The sequence below is a fragment of the Aphis gossypii genome, chromosome 2 (assembly GCF_020184175.1).
Source record: "Aphis gossypii isolate Hap1 chromosome 2, ASM2018417v2, whole genome shotgun sequence".
NCBI classification, from domain to species: domain Eukaryota; kingdom Metazoa; phylum Arthropoda; class Insecta; order Hemiptera; family Aphididae; genus Aphis; species Aphis gossypii.
The window spans coordinates 7,549,754-7,569,119 of NC_065531.1; the positions used below are offsets into that span (position 1 = coordinate 7,549,754).

General features: G+C 27.9%; 1 protein-coding gene and 2 non-coding genes across 6 annotated transcripts in view; 1 reads left to right on the plus strand and 2 right to left on the minus strand.

Annotated features, from left to right (window-relative positions):
* LOC114125811 (uncharacterized) overlaps window positions 1-19,366 on the plus strand; it is an 85,674-nt gene that overhangs the window by 7,584 nt on the left and 58,724 nt on the right. The window lies entirely within an intron of this gene.
* On the minus strand, window positions 5,606-5,677 carry Trnat-cgu (transfer RNA threonine (anticodon CGU)). Its single transcript has one exon. It is a non-coding gene; the product is annotated as a tRNA-Thr (tRNA).
* On the minus strand, window positions 6,787-6,858 carry Trnat-cgu (transfer RNA threonine (anticodon CGU)). The gene has a single exon. It is a non-coding gene; the product is annotated as a tRNA-Thr (tRNA).

Here is a 19,366-nt window from a genome sequence, read left to right on the forward strand (position 1 = left end):
GTTTGTTACTATAATTCTGTTTTTAAGTGAGTTAAAAACCTTATGAGCATTTTTAAATTGTGCTATTTTATACTCATAAAACTTGCTAAAAAATAAAAATCTACATATAAATACCTATAGATTAAATTTTTATCATATAGCTTCATAATAGGTACGTCGATTTACTTTATTATTACTGCTCATAAAGCTAAAAGAAAACTGGTAATGTAAATTTCCTATGTCACACACTTGTAATAAAATGGAGACGACAAATGCTAATTGCTAGTGTAGGTATGTAGCGTCCTTTTATAACACTTATGAATTACCGGTAAATAACGTCGAAAAATCTAAATAAAAAAGTAAATTTGTGTAGTTTTTAAACTCTGCTTTAGAAAAAAATTAGCTTTCGTTTCCATTGCATTGAAATTTATTTAAAAAAATCAAAGATTTAGTAATGTATAAGCAGTACCGTAAAAACAATACTTATCAATTAGCTTTAAATTCGAAACTAAGCCTATTATAAGTACGTATTTCTGCGTTTTCACCATCATTTTCAATTCACCGAAATATATAGTTATAATTTTTTTTTCTAAAAAAGTGCTTGTGAATAAATAATATACTTATATAAAATATATGTACCTATAAAATTAGATGCCTATAATACAGTTTGTACTATTAAATATGTATAACTATAATATTAATACTAATATAACCTATAGCCTATAGGTAATTTTTTTATTTATTAAACGTCAATGCTGTAAGCGCACATAGTACAGTATAAAGTTTTAATAATTAAGTACATTTTGAATAATAAAATAATAATAAATAATGACTTAAAAATTACAATATTACACTATTACAGTCATTATAGATAATAGTAAATTAATACTTCGAATAATTAGTAATTATTATAATATGTAAATGACCATAAAAATGTTATATCTTATAAAAGTTATTTGAGAAGATAGTATATTAGCTGATCATATATAGCTATGTCATAGTAATATTTTTTTAAGTATATCTAAACTTAAAACTATTTAGTATTACTATACGTTAGTCAGTTATAAGTACCATGATATGATACACGCAGTATTCTTACTTCTTTCGAGTATATAATATATAGTTTTTTAACGTGGTCAGGACTGGTGTCCCATGGCCATTGGCTTATAATATTTAAACAATAGGTATAAACAAATATTTATATTATTATACATTTTTAAATATGTATTATATAATATCGAAAATTGTAATTTATTTGAATATGAGTAATGACTTATACTTACGATATTTACATGTTAAAACGGTTTTACTAAATACGCTTGTATATATTATATACAGCTGAAATTACTGCATGGCTAATATGAATAGGCAACAGTTTTTGGACTTTATAAATTTTATAACACTAATATAATATGACGTACTGTGGTTAAAATTATTACCTAATACATATTGAAATATACTCATAAAAATCTTTAAAAATATGGAAAAAAGTGACAAATACATATGTCAATAGTCAATATATAATATTATTAATATTATATACTAGCAATAAATATAATCAAACATATAGATAAAACCACATATAGTGGATGCCGCTTATATAAGAATCAGTAATCACGGATACAAGATTCAGTCGCTTATTAGACTCAAAATCGTCTGGAATCGTCTTGAAATTTGGTTACAATTCAAATCAAATTTCGTAAAAAAAAAAAATGGGAAAAATAAACATTTTTGGTTAAAATTTAGTAATAAATTGATTTTGAAAAGTTACATATTTTTTTTTGGTTATTACTCGTTTCAATTCATGTTTTATAATGTGTGTAGTAATAAGTAATATGTAATATATATTAAGGTATAGATTAAAGTAAAAGCAAGATATGTAATAAAATAAAATTCATTAATAATTTAAAATTATGTTTTTTATATCACTCCCTCTGGCCTCTATAAAATTCATTCGGTTATAACTTATATGACTCATTTTGTACTGGTCTCAAAGTAAGTCTTATAAGCATAGCGTTTACTATATATTATATAAAAATATAGTTTGACGTTAGTATGAATAAAAAAATATAGATATTTCTGCAATGTCTCGTGTACCTCACTGTCCTCACCTATACATTATTTTCTAAACCAAACAAATACAATAATTATTGTGTTAAGTAATAAGTACACAAAAGTGTGTAGAGTTTTTTAAATTATGTAAATATATTATTTTTTATTTTTATAATAATAATTTTACGTTATAAGTTATATCACTTATTACTTAATAAGGTACGATTTTATTTTTAGTTGAAAAATAGTTGTTCATTCGTGTTAATGGTAGGGCGCATATATTTTTAAAAGTATATACATATAGGTAGCCAGGTAGGTTGGGTTCGTATGCGAGGAAACCGGTGTTCTTTTACTAACAAACACGAGCAACTGAAACTGCAGATGTCTTTGGACTTATTGTTAAGAGTATTTTTTTTATAGTTGTGTGCACCTTTTTGATCAGCTGCCTTAGATAGGTATGATCAGGGGTATGATGCAAGATAGTGCTCGTGCCATAGAACATTTAAGAGGGGTTCAACCATATTTTCTTCAATAGAATGAGTGTGAAGGAAGGGTCCTTTGTATCCAAAGGCTTTCTTCATCTAGTTCAATGGCTTACAACATAACATTATGCTTCTTTGTTACTATTTCACAAAACAAAATTAAAGAAACCAACCTACTGAATAGATCATGTATATAATTATTTATAAAATCTTTTAGTAATTAATTTTTGATAACATGAATATATGATACACATTTACCTATAATTTAATGCACCGTATTAATTTTTTACAATTTTACATTCATTGTCTTAACTTTAAAAAGTATTTTAACAATATATTTTACAGAATCGTAATCATCTGTATTCTGTATACGAATAAACTATAGGTGTCTTTAGGTATACATATATTTTATAAACTTGTAGTGATTTTTGATTAATAAAATTAAATAAGCTTTTTTTTTTTAATTAAAAATCGCTTTTGCTTTGCTAATAAAATTTTAATTATTAATATGGTAATTTTTACACATCCAACTAAATAAAACTCATTTTCTTGTCATTCTGAAAATCTTGGATATCATTGACAGACAATTAGGTATAACTACATTCAATCATATATATGTAAATTGGAGGGTTGTAAGAGCTATAAGCTGCTCAAAATAATTGTTTAGCAGCCTCCACAAAAACTTATTAGGTAGCTACATGAACATGAAGTAATAATACATAAAAATTATATTTTTTCGATTTCATCATGATAATTTAGTCAACCCTAGGCACTGAAAATAAAAAAATAGTGCCTATATTTTGGTCTATATATAGTATTATATACATTTTACGACTGTCAGTTTGCACGACATGTATGTGACTTGAAACTCGGTTTAGCTGTGTCTATTTTTAAACAAAGATTGATCCAAGACAATATATGTATACAAATAACAATGTATTACGCAATTTCGTATTTCCTTTCGTTGTTTTGGTGTGCGCCTCTACACTCGAGAGTTTTATTCTCCCACTCTATCAGCTCTCTACTCCATTTTCTATCCCAATTTTACAATCGCATTACAACCTAAATATTCATTAACAGGTAGTAATAGTCCAAGGTCTTTGGATGAGAAAAACAGCACATCGTGTGTACTTATGTCATTTTTTACGCATATTCACTACCGCTTAGACATAGACTTATCGCCGTCATAATTGTTACGAATTGTGATGAACAGTCTCCCCCCCCTATTAAATAACAATTTTTAATAGCATAAATTATAAATACGTTATAATAAAGTAATGGAATTCTAAAGTGACATTACTGTTTACTTGTTAGTTATTTGGAAAACATTTTGAATTGTGGAGTCATTCCCGAGTGTCAGAGTTTGAAATGCAGTTAACGTTCTGATAAATAAAAAATAACAACACGTTGTGCAAACAAACGAGATAACGCAAAGAAACCAACCAACCTTGGCATGGGTGATCCGTAAATGTGTTTTGCATACAAAAAAACTCGCCTAACCTGAATTCCATTGAAGTAGTCTAGAAAATACACGTACAATACGTATATCGTGCACAATATACACACACGATACATACATAATAAATGTATTAAAATATATCTTATGGTGTATTGACGTATATTATCGTGTATGTATTAATTTTATAACATTTGATACTTTCGATTCTGATTTTATACATCTTATGTACAATAGCGATTAGATCTATAAAATATATTGGAGGTACCTATTATAAATAGTTATTGATCTAAACAATTCTAGAACCGCATTCATAATCAATACATACATAGAAACATAGAAAATACCTATTCGCAGAACCTTTTTTTACATACTCAATCAAAGGTACACTTTTCTATTACTATTTTACTGTACTTTTAATTTATAGTTAACCATTAATTAGTAATAAAATGTAAAATAGTTTATATTCCAAATTTCAATAATTATTTAATTAAAAATATATTAATAGATTATAAAAAGTTAATTTTTAATATAATTTCTAGGTAATTGTATTTACAAAGTTTGAATAAAAAAAATAATTGAAATGGCAAACAACAACCTAAAATATCTTTACTATAATTAATTAATTTTATATAAGTACTTTTTTTGTAATCACATCATTTAAAATCAAAATGATTTAGGTATTAGACCTAAATAATAAATACGTTCAGGAAGTAAAGTATATTTAATTAATTAATCAAATAACTACTAATTGTACAACTTGTGTGAATATTTTACACAGCAATGTTAATAAATAAATGGTTTTTTTATTGAGTAATTAATAAGTCGTATTAAAATGATAATACGTGCTTAAAAATTATCAATCAACTGTTTTATACATGTAGTAGTGTAGTACGTATACTGAACTACCATTCACCACCATCATTTATCAAAACAATACGTACATGTGTGAAGTTAGCTCTCTTCCCCATTTGTATAAATAATATCTGACAAGTTGTAAGTTGTAGAGCTTAATTTATAAGTTAGTCGTCCTGTGTAATTAATACATTTTTTTTTTGAGGGGGGGCTATTATAGAAAGTTAATTTTGATTTTCGGTAATTTAACTCTGAGCCCCTAGAAACTTCCAAATTCCAAAAATTAAGCTCTACTACTTACAAGTTTTCAGGTGTAATATATAATGTGGAAAGGATTTACGTCATACACATAAAGAACAAGAAATTAGGGTATCAGAGATCCAGAAATGTGTAGTACAGTATACGTGGCTATAGCGTGTTTTACCATTATATAATGTTAGTATAAAAGAGCATATTATTATTAACATAGTTAAACCTATTGCAACTTAGACAAAATACATTCACACACAAATTGTATTTATAGTATATTTGAGTAGTCTTGAAAATAACAAAAAAAAACTATGATAAAAATTATGATGTAATAAATAATATTTTAGAGGTTTGGGCATAAAATAAACCTAATACTAATAGATTTATAAAAGATTATCAATTTAATAAATTAATGTTGTTTACAACTAGGCATTTTATAAAGTATTTTAATTAATTGTATTTTTATCACATTTTTTTTATAATGTATCGGAAAATTTAAAAAAAACTAGTTGAAAAATGAAAAAAAATTGCTTGCCTCCTGTGAGGTTTGAACTCACGACCCCTGGTTTACGAGACCAGTGCTCTACCACTGAGCTAAAGAGGCGTGTTGCGAATTGTGGAGGAAACGAATTTATTTAAGCGCAACCAAATATTATATTTAATATTTTAAAAATGATGTAAATATTGTAAAACAAAAAAAAATGTCCTTAGTTTCCATTAACCACAATACCCACTTAAAATTGTTATTATTTATGCAATATGTATAAAAATAGTGTTAAAAATCAAAACCAATTTATTTTGTTCATATATTATTATTTACCTATACTATACATATTTTATTACTTGATAACGAACTAACGAAGGCTTCTATTTTACTACCTATTGTAGCATCTTAATATTCTGAAATTTGTATGTGACATCAGGTAGAGTTTAACTATTAACTTAATAAACTTGTAATTTTTTGTTCAATTACATATTAATATGTAATGTATTATAATTTATCGTAATTACATTTAAAAGCAAACAATTTGCTCTAACTCATAGTTGATAGATGTTATTGCAATCTTGCAACAACTAAAAAGTATATTATGTGTTTAAAGTTTATAATTTTTGAAATTGTATATGACCAAAATAGATCATTTTTCTTCGAATGATTCTGATGATTCAGGAAATATTAGCCGTATGCCCGTATGAATTTGAAACGTATGACTTCTACTTAGGTATACGATTATTTTGTACATAGTACTCACATTACACAATATAAAATATTTAAAACTATAATTTAATATGACGTATATAGACTATTTATATCACAAATCTTATCACTATCACATAATTTATTAATTATTACATATCTTGCTTTAATGTTTAAAGTAAAAATTAGTTCAATCTACTTATTTACGAATTAAAAAGAATAAAAATACTATAAATTTGGATTGATGACCCAAAAATATCTTAAAAAATTAAGTATTATTATTTTATAAGTTATGACCGAATAATATCTCCAAAGAATTTTTAAATCCATATAAATATCAAGAAAAATAGATAATACTTTCTCTAATTAACTCATGACTGCATAATATATCAAATGTTAAAATAAAGTAATAAAAGTAAAAAACAATTAAATTATTAGTTTTGTTCTCTTTTTTTATGGAAAAGTTTATTAATTAAATGTATGTTTTGAATTGGTTAATTGAGTATAAAAAAACTGCATGCCTCCTGTGAGGTTTGAACTCACGACCCCTGGTTTACGAGACCAGTGCTCTACCACTGAGCTAAAGAGGCACAGTGAAGTTTAATAAATTTTATATTTACTAAATAAAATAAAATATTATTTTTGATTTTAAACGAGTGATGAATGTATTTATTTTACAAAGAAATGTTTTTTTGTGTATAAGTTAAAGTATTATAAATTTTACAATAATATGCCATGGTGGTTTTGATTTACTTTAAGATATTTATTATTTTTAAAATAAATTTAATTTACTTTTTTTACGAATTTACCGAAAGATGTTATTAAATGTTGAGTTTATGTAATATGGTATAAATAAATATTATAATAATTATATAAATATAACACAAAATTTAATTTTTTATTTTTAGACTTAATCATAATTTTAATAATCCTACAATCCTACTATTATTTCAAAAATGTATATATAACTAATTCCCCGTCTTGTAAATAGTGTAAATACATTAATTATGCATACACAGACTACAGACTACAGAGATGGGATTATAATTTTCAAAATAATTATGTAGGTAATTACTATATTTGTTATTAGAATCAATTTAACTTGTTGAAAACACCATTTATAAATAATGAATAATAAAAATAATACAATTTACTGTATCATCATTATATTATATAATGTAAACAACAGTAAATGAAATGCAAACATATCACTTAAATATTTATTAATTTGTTTTATTGGCTTTGGTCTGGATACATTGATGAGATGTAAGTTTAGATTCAGATTACTATACTAATGTCTAATTAACGATTTTATATTATAAAATTAAAACAACCTTTTATTATTGTATAAAATTTTGTGGTGTGAAGTAGAGAATTAATTTTACAATACGTATTTTTCAGTTAGTAACTGAACGAATTAAGAACTACTACAAAATCTTATAAGATTGTAGGTATATTCTTTTAAGTTTCGATTGACGATTATAATTTATAAGTGAAATTTAAATAATTGTTGGTATATTTTGAATTTCTAATGAGCACATAAAATAATATACGCACAATTATGATTTTACAATTTTCTAAATTAGACATAATAGATAGTAAAATAAAATATGTATTTTTATGTTAAATACGGTTAATAGTCCCTGTAAGGTATAGTAAACATGTTACTGAGCCAATAGTTCGTATATTCCGTTAAAACAAATATAAAAAATATTTTCAAATTATCTTCTTTTTTACAATGGACTACTGGAATACCTAGATACTGTATCCACTACCATCATTTTTTAAATTCTGAGCGGAGCGAGGAATATATTGGTTTTACAATGATGTTTATTTCTTTTTTATTCTGTAAATACTTTTTCTCCCCCTAAACTTGCTCAAAAGTACAAATGTAGCATATTTTCTGAAAGGTAATGTTCTTGAGCTGGTACTTTAGAGAGGTAATTTTTGGATTTTTGAAACGGTACTCGAAATAATAGCGGTTAAAGGAGAAAAAACGTACGATATTACGATTTTATAATATTAAATAATTACGGACGATTAATTACGGCTTTGTTTATCACCATAGAAACGAATAAAATTAAATAAAAAGATCCCCTTGTCCGCTCAGAATCGTTTTTTATCGAATGCAATCATTACATTCAAATCGAATACGTACAGTAAAATTACACTATCCTGTCCGAGGACCGAAGGGACGATGGACAAACATCCACCACCGAATGCGCTGACCTACTTTTCTTTTATGATTTTTGTTCTTGTTTATTATTAGATATTTTATTGATATCAGCTAGGTTTTATCAATTATTTATTACTATACCTACATATTAGTTTAATGAAATTCAAGCAGGTATAGGCGGTAGCAGCACTATACAATAGGTTCGCCTATATTTTTGTCATATTCATATTGAAAAATAAACTTTTACAGGCTTGCAGCTGTATTTTACGCCAATATATTATGTAATTTAGTGTCAAAATTTGAATAAATCACTTTTTCAGTTTTTCCAAAGTACCAAATATTAAATAATCCTGAAATTTAGTAACTATTTTATTTAAAATAAAAAATACCAAATAAAGAACTTTTCTCCACTATTATTTTTCATTTAATATCAGATTTATCAATGATGTAGAAATTATTTCCAGTGCCGTTAAATTTTGGCCAATTTTCACCATTCATTTTAATCCTCTATAGAATAAATATTGCATTTTATCACTAGATGGTGTATGAACAAGATTTGTTTAGTTGATGTATTTTTATTTTTTACTTCTAGTAATCCAAAATTCACTATTTATAAAAAAAATAAATCATTTTACTATTAATTTTAAAATAATGCTTCAGCCAATATATAATTTTTAACTTGTAAAATATGAACTTACAACTTTATATACTAATTAATGAAAAAAAATAATTTTAATCTTAGAATCGGATATGTATTAAATATATTTTCACATACATAATTCAAATTGCTACTTAACTTAGAGTTAAAATGTATGATTTGTACTTAAAAATAATGTGAATTAGTAACTATGTATTATGTATTTATGTATAATTGAGCTTTTAATCCTTTAATATACGTATGAATCATATCCCGAATAACTAATAAGGATACAGTATATGTAAAAATAATTTAAATATTATATAAAAATATAAAATAATGTATGATAAACTGATAAACAAATTGCAAATTGTGTAAAGTATGGCTACGTGGCTTATTATTATTATTTTATAAATTACTGAGTCATTATATAAACTCAAGATCTCAGCATCATCCGTTGTTGTTAACTTAGATATAATAACACACACACATATTATGTTATATTTATAAAATGCATGTGTTGCATTCAATATTCATATTTCATTATTGTTTAATATACAGTTATAAATGCTGAGCCTGAGCGAATATATTGTATAATTTATATGCATATTATAGTATGTAATTCTGTGAGACATTTAAAGATGATTCATTATCTAACCTACATTAATACATTATTAAGATACCAATTTGTTATGTAATATCAGTTATAACTATAAGTATAATTAATGAATATTATAATACATAATAATACATTAATACGTTTTCATCTCCAAATTTAGGTATACTTGAATGTATGAATAAAATTGTTAAGTATACCAATATTAATATCACAAATTTATTAATATGACTTTGATTAGATTCATATAAAGTAAAGGGTAATAAATAATTATTAGAAAACGTTTATTAATATTCACTATATATTACATAGTCTATTGTCTATAAAATAAAATATACCTAACAGTGATAAATTATTATTTTTGTCCGCTTAATCTGTACTTGACTCAGATGGATGCGTCTTAAATATAGTTATTACTTTAAGCTTTAAAGTGAAGTGGAAATGGTTTTTTTTATTATATTCTAAACCAAACCACAACTTACACATATATATATTTTTTTTTTTGACAAATATTTGAACTAAAACAAGTTCTAAAAAAATTAATTTTTGTAAAAACAAATTTCATTAAAACTTCATTAGAAATCGTCTATTCTAAACAACAGAATAAAGACTGTTCTCCAGACCTTATAAACAAATCAAAAACAGCCCAAATCTATTATAATTTATATTATATATTTATAAACTATTATTAACATTTTTCGTAAGTTGACCGTCTGGAATGTTTAAAAATAACAGTCTGCGTGCGTTGCGCCCACATGTTAATTCACAACTCACATTAAAAAAAAATACCAACAATAATATTCCATTAATTTTAATTCGCGCGTGTGTGTGTGTAAATATTTTTTTGAAACGTCCTTGTTTTTTTGTTTTTTACCAGACCATTAAAAATCATATTTAATTATATTCACGCATACTTTTCGCGAAGGCGACTGAAAAGGACCGGTTCTGAGAGGTCAGATGATCGCAAATTCTACGGTTGGACGAGTATGAAAAAACCGGTTTGAAATCATGTATAGATGACGAAGAAGGAAAAATTGCAATATAATATTATGTACAACTCCGCTATAGTAATTGGCTGTGTTGGCGTTTGAGCACGATTTATTTAGTCTGCAGAGACTAAAAATTAAGATACTATATTATATTGTCTCTTCTACTGTAAATGTCAAATAAATTTAAAAAAAAGTGAAAATAAAACCACATCTCTTATAACATACTTATTATACATTTATTTAGTTTAATAAACATTAAAAATCGAAAACAAAATAACATAATAATAAAATCGAGTACATGGTCCCATGTCTATATAATATTAGTATTATTGTATAATAAATCATTCGATATCGATGTACAATATAATGTTTATATTATTGATTTTAAATTAAAAATATAATCAAATTTAAATCATACTTAGGTATAGTATTATATAAAAATACATTTTTAACTCTTTTTCGAAATTATATTTAAATTAGATAAAGCTATATTATATTTTAATTGAGATTGTGTAGAAGTACAAAAAAAATGTAATAAATAAAAAATAAAAATAAATATAAATATAAATTAATAATAATAAATAATTTAATATAAACGGATTTGAATTAGATTTCAAATTTTAGAAGCTAATTTTTGCCTAAAAGGTAAATTTACTATTAATAAGCTCCCTGGAATTCACTTTATTGAGCAAATTTTCTTAAATTTAAACATGGATGAATGTGTTACTGAATATTATGTTTATTATAAATAGTAATATACACTGATAATTGATATATACATGTTTATAATTTTGATGCATAAAAAGAATATTAACGTTTTATTAGTTCCCACAATTTCAGATACCATATTTTTTATTGTACATTATTCTATATACTAACAGTTAAACTTAAACACAGCATTATTATTTATAAATATCCATACGTGTTATAATGTTTGCAAATATTAAAATCTGGAGAGGATATCATTGGTTCCACCAGTGTTTTAATACAAGCGTAATTCTCTTATAATGTTAAATTTGAAATATAATTTTAATTGAACTTTCAAATTTAATAAAAATAATTATAGGTACCTACAACTAGTTTTTGTAATGTGTTATGTATCCCTAAACCTATAAAAAATATAAATGTATAATCGATGTCATTTTGTTATGAGAAATCATTTTGTGTACTTTTTTTGTTATAATAAAATCTGTTTCATGTTGTTTTACGAGTATTATTCAAAACAATTTCAAACACGAATAATTATATAGTGTCTAAAACGAAATTCATTAGTCTTACGTTTACGAAATACGAGCGACGAGTGTATAAATATTCGCATACACAACTTTAATATAATTGTAGGTAATATATGTATTTAAATTATAATTTACGGAACATTTCACATTATTGATGTAGGTCGTGTACTCGTGTAACAACGACGGTTCAAGTAGATTCGCTTTAACAATCAGCTGTTACCCCGCAAGGTATATTATATGATTCAAGCGCCTCGTTTAAATTCCTCGGGCATACACATTTAACTAAATAATATGTATACGTGTTTGGTGTGGCGTTTTACATGCATTATGTGCTTTATTATATTTTCATTGTTATAATCTCTCATAATATGTATTTTAATTTAAAATATTAACTTATAACAATTATAACTTATAACTTATATATGTCTTATAAATTTAATACTCATTAGATAAGTACCTACAGTGGCATCACGAGCTTATTTTTTTGGGGCAATTGCCCCAACAAATTTTAGGTTTGTACGTAATTTTGTGTAAAAACAATATTTTTGTATCATTATAATGTATCATTTTTAATATTTAATTTATAGGTATATCGGCAGGTTTTTTATGAATGGTTAACTTCAATGTTTGCCCCTGCGAAGAAAATGTTCGTGACGCCACCGAGTACTCTAGCTGCAATTTTTTTTCAATATATTATATTATATAAGTATAAAATATACATTAACGGTAAACCTATATATATATTAAAAATTGGGTTTATAGTTATTTGTTATTGTGTTGAATACCTTCTATTTTATTCTTATGCTCCCGTTTTAAACTAAAAGACGATGGTATCATTCATTAAGCGTGATCTACCGAGACATTTTTTAGAGAGCAGAGCTCAACTGTTGGATACGACACGATATAGCTTCTGAATTCGGCATTTTACACGACTACGCTCTATATACAGTGTGATATACTGATATTATAATAGTATGATATCGAAGGCCTATCTTAGCCTAATATAACCTATAACCAGTAACATATATTATATTATTTAGTTAAGAAATAAGAATTACAACGTCACAGGATATCCTAATCAGGATCTTAAATCCGTTTAATGCAGTTTATTATTGTTGGGAATTTTGATATAATAGAGCTCGAGTACATAGACGTAAGTGTAAAACGTAATCGTTTTCGGCAAATGGGTTCTATATAAAAAAAAAAAACGGTTATTCGTTAGGTTTTATATACTTTTATCAGACATCAGTGATTCTAAACGCAATTTGAAAAATAATTGTACACAGTTTGCTCGTATCATTACGTTGTCTGCGGACAGGCGGTATAAAGAAACGGATATAAGTATATACCACACAAGTCATAACTGCGGTTACGACTCTGAAGTCGCGATGAATATTACCCGCGTATATGGTAAATGTAAATAATAATACGACTCGCATTCCGATATTAATAATGGTTATTATTGAACTCGAAAAGTAACGATAATGATAATGTGCATTTGTGTGCAACTATGTAGTACACTAGTCACTAGTACCCATATTTTGTATACATAGTTTTTCGAATTTCCACGATATTATTATTTATTCGTCGTGGATCGCAACACTTCAATGCTATTGTAATATATATATTGTTGTACATTTGTGCACGAACGGGATCGATCGACCACAAATTCGAATGATGTAACGGGCACTGCGCCACGTCGCAACGCAAGGTAATCACGCAAAAACGAACAAAACGTTTCACACGGAGTTTCAGCTGTTCACTGTTCACGCACACCGTTATATAGAATATTATCGACCATGTGCGCAAGGCATCGTTATTTTCAACTATCGTTTCCCGATTTTCGTTCTCGTCGCAGAGACAGTCGTCAGCGCAAATCCCGTCGATCCCAATTTTGTACCGTACATACAGGCTATAACATCAGAAAAACATAAGAAAACTTTATTTTTACTATTACTATAATTCATAAAGATTATAATAATAACTAACAATGTACCTAGTATTGTACCTATAGTATTCTATTATAATTAGTATAGGATTTGAACTTTATAAAAAATATTTTTTTTGGTTCGGAACTGTGATAAAAAGGCAATTCTCGTACATAAATGTATTCCTTATCATTTCGTTTAAGTAGGTAATCATTGTTATGAATATATGTTTTCCAAATGTGCTATTTTAGATTTTTTTTCCATAATATCGCAGTTTTGCACCAATTCTCACGATATACTTATTAATTTTTATATGAGTATTAAATTAGCCTTTAATTTACCAGTCTAATTATTATAGATGGCTCATGGCTGATAAAATAATTATCGATATACATATACACCGGAATTATTGTTAAATCATTTTACATTTATATATATATATAAATAATATAATAAATATATCAATAATCAATGTAGAATATTATTGCCAAAATTATTTGGTTTTCGTGAAATATACATCCTTTATACCGCAGTTAACGTAGAAAGATCATTAATTGCGATGTATAAAAAATATATTATTAATTAGCTTGCACATTTTATGAAAATAATTTAATTGTTATTTTATATATAATTTTTAAACTTAAATTAAATAAATTTACTTTTAAATTGTTGGCAATTATAATTTAAACATCTTAGACTTATAGATTTTAGATTATAATAAATATATTCTTATAATTTTCCCCTGTAATTGTTATTATATCCTTGATAATATTTTTTACTGTCTTATTACTCTTATTGAAAATTGAAAAGTCTAATTTAATATAATAGGGTCTGTATAGTAGGGAAGTCTATGTTTGAATAATTGACTTCATTCAAGAAAAAATCGAGTTCGGCTCCACTGGTGTTCTGTGTTTACTATGTCATTATATCGTTGGGACGTCTTTTTGTTATGTTTTTTTTTTTTTGGTCGTGTGATGACTGTAAAAAGTCGGTAGGTCAATACTCTGCCGATGTTTTTCTTCCACCTTGTATAGCGGGTTGAGGAGGTAATATTTTTAATTCGAAACGTATTAAGAATCGTTACAGAGACTTTTTTCGTCACGACGGTGATGCAAAACCATTTTTAAGGCGGTTTAAATCAAACTGGTAACGCCATTATCAGCGTACCAAAACTTACAACCATCGCCAACGGCGTTTGTCTTATCACCACCGCACGTCAACGGTACTGAGCGGTATTTTATTATCATGGTGGTATTAAACGTCGGTAACCGTATACGACGTGAAATTGTGGTAGTGGTTGTTGTATTAGTAGCGATGATAGTAAGTTGTAGTACTGTTGTAGTAGTAGTTGTAACAGTAGTGGCGAACAGCAGCTATGACAATACTGTGATAATATACTCAGTGGCGGCGCGAGAGCAGGTGACTAACAGAAAAATAAACAAATAAAAAAAAGGAACCTCCTCCGCGCGCGTGTGGGATTCTCTAGAAGGTCGGAGGAGGGTAGACGCGACGGCGTGAGCGGCGGCGACGACGACCATAATAATATTATCATCATAACGTAAGAATAGAGTTCAAGGGCTGGTGACGCACGAAGCGGCTCGGCGGCCGCCGCCGCTGCCTTCTCCGCTGGGCGCTCGTTCGTTCGCGCAATCGATGCTCGCCACTCTCCTCCGCGTACACGTAGTACTATTATAACTTCAGTGTGCGAGCGTGTCGTGCATCGGTTAACTCGTTGCCGGGCGCATGCGCATCCCGTATCCATGGCGATAACCCGCCGCCGCACGATCACCGATCGATTTATTATTATTATTATTATTAATGTTCACTCGAATGAACTTGTCGACGAGCCGAACGGGATGGAAGTGACTATATAGTATATACTGCCTTGTAAATAGTATATATAGTAACGGTGGTGTGCGGTCGTCGTCTTCGTCGTCTCATGATCGAACGACCGCGGCGGCGGCGTTACCGTGACGACGCTACCGCGACGGGGCAACAGTTGTGTTACACAGGACGGATGATGAAGCCGAAGAAGCCGCGGCGCGGAGTGATTTCATATCATATTATATTATATTAAAATAATCGGACCGTGTTGGCACAAGCGATGCGTGCAGGCGGCCGAATGTTTTGGAGGCCGTCCGTGAACCGTGTCGCCGCCGTCGTCATGGTTCCGCGGACGCACAATAGAAACTCTTGACCGGAAATTCTGCGCTCTACGAATTGCCTTGCCACCGTCACCCTCCCGTCCGTCGTGGTTTCACGTTGTCGTGTATGCGGCACCGCGCAGAACACTCTTTTCGGCGGCCGCGGTGGTCACCGGTTTCGCGCGCAAAGGCTTCCCTCTCCTCACGAACCTATATTATCGTCTAATCACCCTCCGACCGTGTGGTTCAGTGGCTGTTATTGCGCTAAAACGAAAAGTTGGATAACAATACACATACCGATAGCGTATTCTTCGCATCGTAACGACGTTTTATACAAATCCATACCGTTATCGCTCCATATCGGCTACATCGACATCGGAAGACGATTTATTTTACACATTTACGATAAAATTTAACGTTTTATATCCCCGTGGGTAATATAACGTATATGGACCGTGTGTTGTACGTGTATCGGGTTGATAATTTTATCTTATTGATATTTTATGCTTAGTTTGGCATATTGTCAATTATTAATATTATTGTATCATTACAATTTATAATACTATTATGTACTTACCAAGTAACGTCAATACCTGCAATAAATAGTATTGTGCCATTGTATACTTGTGAAAATAAGTATATTTACTTCAATGTTTAAGTGCTACATTTTACAAATTATAAAGCATTTATTTCAACAATTTGTTGGTTTTTCATAAGTATTAATGTATTTTATATTATATGATACACAGAGTATTAAAATCCGTTAAACTTTCAAGTTGAAAATTTAAATTATCAAAGTTCTAATAAAATATTTATAAATTATATAATATTATATTATGTCCATAAAAGTAGTGACTATAACATTTTTATGAGAATCATATACATTTTATTGTATAATACGAGTAATCGCTAGGTAATCAATATAATTTCTATAATATTAATATACTTACCTATAGTAATTACTAATTAATAAGCAAAGTTTATTTCGTGCAAACATATTATTATGTATTCGGGCGGTATTCCTAAATAGAAAAATGTTATTGCAGGTTCTTTTTGTAAACAGATTCGACTTGCAAGTTGCAAATGTTATACAACAAAACACCTGATTATTTAAACTCTTATTGTTTTTTAAGATTGTGATAAAAAATTATTTAGTTGTTTGTATGTCAAACTACTATAATTTTTAAAACGAAATAAAAAACATTATGAATGGATTGAAAATTGAAGGTCACAAATTATATATAGGTTGAAATTAGTAAATAGATTTTATATTTAATTTTTAACGGATAACATATACAATTTATAAATTCCAAAAGTAAAAATTTAGAGTTCCCAATAAGTTCAAGATATTGGTATATATATATATATATGTGTGTGTGTGTGTTTGTTAATACGTGTATTAAATATTTAAATCTTGAATGCATTACATGTTTATATGTACTTATATTAAATAAAATATGATCAAATATACCTATGTGCATTGATTGGTATGCAGAAGTGTCCTCCTCAAAGTAACACGAAGGAGGCTTTCCCCTCTTTTTTGTTTACCCATGTGGGCTGACGCCTGACATATGTGTTTTTGTCTTTTATTTTGAATAATATATTAATTATAGAAATTGATTAAATGTCGCTACTAATGCCTACTATATTATTATACATTGTTATAGTATTGGTTATATGCTTATATCAATATATTTGAAATTTTGAACTATACACTTCACGACGATTCGTGGAAAGCCTTTATGGTTTTTTGTAGTGATGGATATTGTTGTATTGTTGTTGTAATGCAATATTGTGTTATAGCTCTTACAAAAATATCGTATAAAAGTTTATTGTTACAGATATCGAGAAGTTGAATAATTAATACTGATAAGAATTAAATTATTCAAATTTGCGATAAATCCATTCAACTTATAACACATATTATCTCTAATCTCTATAACAGTCTTCAAGTTTTAATTACTAATATGGCTCTCAAAATCTAACTTGAAATGGCAAGTCCCATTGTCACTATTAGATTCATATATATGTGTATTATAATTATTTTGTGTTACTTAATATAGCTTTTATATCAAATCAACAATTTATTTAATAGATCACTTGAATTTCTTAAACCTGTAAGATAAGTGCCTTGACGTTGAAGCTTGATATTATCAAATAATTATGATTTAAATACCTACCTACGTAGTAAATATATTCTTATAAAATATAATCGTAATAAACTATACATAATAATAAGATAATACATTAATACGATTAATAAATAATAACTCTATAATGTAGTAATATTTGACGTTGCTTGTGATAATTGACGTATTAAATATTAATGAAGTAGTGCTTTACTGTATCATATCTTATGTAGGTACTCCTCAACCAGCATTTTAACATTTGTTTACAAAATTAGATTTTATAATATTTGTAGAACAAAATCTATAGTTTTTTCTTTAATATAATTTTATATTGTCCGACTTTTTGATATTTAGTCACAGAGTGAAAACATAATATAACCATTGTTTGTATTTAGTCCATATAGTCTGAAATGTCCGCTATTTCATGAAGTCTCCTACATACTTGGTTTACTGATTTACCGATAAACAATTTAAAAAATGTATCAAACATATTAAGTAAAAATAATTCGAAATAATATGTCTAAACCTATCATATTATCATTACGGTATATTAGATGTCATAATTTGACCCTGAAAATTGCTCAAACCTATACTAGAAATGTGTGACCATGTATATACAACTGTATTACTAACGTTAACCATTATCCTCAGTGTTGGGTGGCAGTATTATTACGATTAGATTCCCTTTGGCGGCAATGGTTACTTAAAAAACCACCGATAATAATATTATAATCCGACCGCATTTTCCCATAAAACAGCGCGGGTCTAGGTCAATATTGGAGCTATGGTAATAAACGAACGAAAAAACCCGTATTTTATTACATTTTGTACGATGACGCGATGACGGTGAAATCGTGAACGGCCCGTGTGACGAACCGTTGCGCATGACGGTCCAGGCGCGCGAAGCGAACGTGAAAACGATTCGGTGCGGAACCTTCAGCGGCCAGAGCGCCTTCGTCACATCCGGTATAGTGTGACGCAACCGCCGCAATGCCGACCGTGTTTTCGGGGCGAGTAAATGAAAAGTAAAAAAATAAATAAAAATACCGAACTCGGTCGTCGTTCAAAACGACGTCTCGCAAACCCTTTTGATGCCTCCTTCTTGCTTCCCCCTTCACCGTAAACGCTCTACGTTTGTACGGGCTTATCGTCAGAGACTCGGCGGTGACGACTGAATAATATCTTGCGACGATAACCGGTTGGAAAGTCGACGGAATGGATAAAAAAAAAAAAAAAAACGAATT